The sequence below is a fragment of the Mandrillus leucophaeus genome, unplaced genomic scaffold (assembly GCF_000951045.1).
Source record: "Mandrillus leucophaeus isolate KB7577 unplaced genomic scaffold, Mleu.le_1.0 Scaffold498, whole genome shotgun sequence".
NCBI lineage: Eukaryota > Metazoa > Chordata > Mammalia > Primates > Cercopithecidae > Mandrillus > Mandrillus leucophaeus.
Genome location: NW_012105342.1, coordinates 693,794 through 697,097, shown reverse-complemented (window position 1 = coordinate 697,097; position 3,304 = coordinate 693,794).

The following is a 3,304-nucleotide window of genomic DNA, read 5'->3' as shown; positions in this document are numbered from 1 at the left end:
CCTCCTGGGCTCAAGTGATTCTCCTGCTTCAGCCTCTCAAGTAGCTGGGATTACAGGCACTCATCATTACACTTGGCTAATTTTTGTATTTTTAGTAGAGACAGGGTTTCACCATGCTGGCCAGGCTGGTCTCCAACTCCTGAGCTCAGGTGGTCCACCCGCCTCAGTCTCCCAAAGTGTTGGGATTACAGGCATGAGCCACCATGCCCAGCCACTTTTTTATTTTCAGTTAGTTTTACTTTTTATATATTACTTTCAGAGTATGAAAAACATCCAGTGGAGTTGCTTTTTAAAGGAAAAATACACACACACACACACACACACACAGAGAGAGAGAGAGAGAGCGAGCGTCCGCTCACAATAGTTATGTCTTTATCAACATATGTAACTGGTAATGTGGATAACTCACAATGTACCTGTTTGCCCCTGAGTTCTGGGCATTGATAAAATCTCCAAGAGAAATAACAAACTACTCTATTAAAGGATAACCATTCAAGACCTCCATCCAGCTCTCTCAGTCTTCTAAACTATGAACACAGCTCATTACCTCTCAAAATGGGCAGGATGTCTATCCACAAGGGAACTGATCCACCTGCTGACTCACTGGCTGGCACAGCCCAGCACAAGAAAACCATCTGCAGGGGTACTCAAACAACGGAAACTGCACAGCTCTGTGTTCATCACAGACCTCTGGCCAGGCCTGCCACCCACTCCTGTCTCCAACCTTGCCGAGTCCTCCCCTTTCAACCTTCAACTTCTTCAACTTGGCCCAATGGAATGGCTCCTTAAATTTCTCTTGTATCTTCACCTTTCCAGGCATGTTTTATGCTTTTCCTAAGAAACAGAGAGCCTCCTTGCTGAAGTGGACCCCTTTACCAGCATGCTTTATTTCATCCCCTTCTGCCTAATGGTTAGCAGGAGTTTGGCCTCTAAAAAGTCAGAGCAACTAAGTTCAAAGCTACTTCGTAGCTGAGTGACCTTGGGTAAGTCACTCATCCCTCTTCCCCTCAGTTTACTCAGCAGAAGTACCAAGATTTCTTAAGGCTTTGGCTCAGAACAGAGTCAGGCTCAGTTCCACTGTGTTCCACTGGCTAAGACAAATCAGAGGCCCAGTCCAAACTCAAGCAGAGGGAACCACACAAAACCCTGAGCACCAGCAGGCAGAGGCCACCAGAGTAATGGGCTGTTACACACACAATAAGTAAGTGCTCACTAAGCATGGGCTGTCTGTCTTAGCTAATAATTTTGTTTCTTAAAGCTAGGAGAGTTCTTTTTACAATGGGTTTTCACCATGTGCAAACCAAAGAGAGGGCCTAGAAAGCCATATGTTGCTAAAGAGCACATAGGTCTCATTTTAGAAGATTTAGAGAAACCAGAGGGAAGCCCTAAGCCCCACAGTGTGCATTGCTGTATGAAGCCAGCCCAGCCAGCCCAGTTGCCGTTCTTAAATGAAGAAACCTTGGCAAGGCAGTTGCACCAATCCCAGCAGGCAGACAGATATACGGCAATGCGTCAGCGTTCCCTACTCACAACCATGTTAACATGCAAACCTGTCTCAATACAGCAGGAACGAATCATCATTTCTGCAAAGGGTTGCAGACAACAGGTGAAAAATGGTATACACTGTACCGTACTGAAAGAACTTTCAAGGTGCTTGCAGCAAAGTAAGTTTGAAGACAGAAAAGAAGCCCATGAAAAAATAGGTGGGTGGGAGATGGAGGACCCAGGACAGAAGTCATCTTATAATCTCCAAAATGTAAGCAGAGTGTGCTGTGTTCATTGTTGATCTCCAGAGCCTAGAGGAACGTCCATACGTAGGAGAACTGTGTGGAATTACTCTGAATCATAAGAAGTTAGAACAGGTTATAGGCCGGGCACAGTGGCTCAAGCTTGTAATCTCAGTGCTTTGGGAGGCCGAGGCAGGAGCATCCCTTGAATCCAGCCTGGGCAACATAATGAGACCCCCATCTCTTTAAAAAAAAAAAAAAAAGTTTTTAATATTAGCCACGCATGGTGGTACACACCTGCAGTCCTAGCTACTTGCGAGGCAGAGGCAGGAGGATCGCTGCAGCCTAGGAGTCCCAGGGTGCAGTGAGCTATGATAGTGCCACTGCACTCCAGCCTGGGCAAAAGAGCGAGATCCTGCCTCTTAAGGCAAAAAAAAAAAAAAAAAAAAAAAAAAAGGTTAGAGTTGTTGAAGAGAATAACACTGCAAATGCAAACTGAATTAACTGTTTTACACATTTATTTAACTCTTTAAACTAAAATGTCAGGGATGTGCACTTTTCACATAAATAAGCTTTTCTACTGTGTCCAATTCATGTTTTCCCCTTTAGGTTTATCATTAAGAGGCAGTTCTCTCTCCACACCCCTGGGAACCCAAGGCTAAACCAGGAAGCGGGGGTGGGGGGCTCAGGGAGGAGCCAGGACGTGGAGCTAATTCACCAGTCTGCCACCTGTAGGCTGGATCCAGCAGACTTTAACCTCAATGACCGCTCGACAGACATGAAAACAACGTATATTAAACAATGGTAAAAACTGAGCAACAGATGTGTGAAAACTATATAGAGAGGGGCATTTAAATCACGGCTCCCGTGTGCTTGCCTCCAACCTCCTCTCTTTCCTTTGAACACTCCCAGCTGTGACCACACAGTCTGTTGTTCCTATTCAGCTCTCCAAGGCTCACCCTTGATCTGAAATAAGCTTTGAAACTTAATACCCCCATTAGGATGAACAACCACACCTGTATCGATAGAGGTTTCCAGAGGCAATTTTGCTCAGATCTTATGGTAAAAGCCATGCAATGAACTTAAAGAACAAAGACTATTATGAAAAAACAAATAAGCAAGGCTGGACGAATGTTTTCAAATTTTAAAACTCAAGAACAAATAGCAAACATTAGTTATAAAGGAATGGTTTGTATTTCTGTAGATGGAATTAAAACATACTGAGTTAACAAGCCTATGCGATGTATTTCAGCACGATACACCAAATGCAGTTACAGATGTCAAGAGTTCTCAGAACAAGCGCCACTCTTCATAAATATCTGCTCTGCATATGTATCTCTCCCATTCCCATAACGTCCATTCTTTGTTAATATAGGGAAAAAAACAACTTGCATCAAAATGCTACAAAACGCCAAAAATTAACTCTTGGGGACAGTCACTTTAATAGAGATGCACTGGTGTCTTTCTCCTATGGAGATGTGTTCATCACTGGCTTCTCTGATTTAGTGGTTAAGAGTCTGAAAATCGGTCATCCTTAAGGCCTGGAGCTCCGAAAGCAGCCACGGTCCCCGCACCTT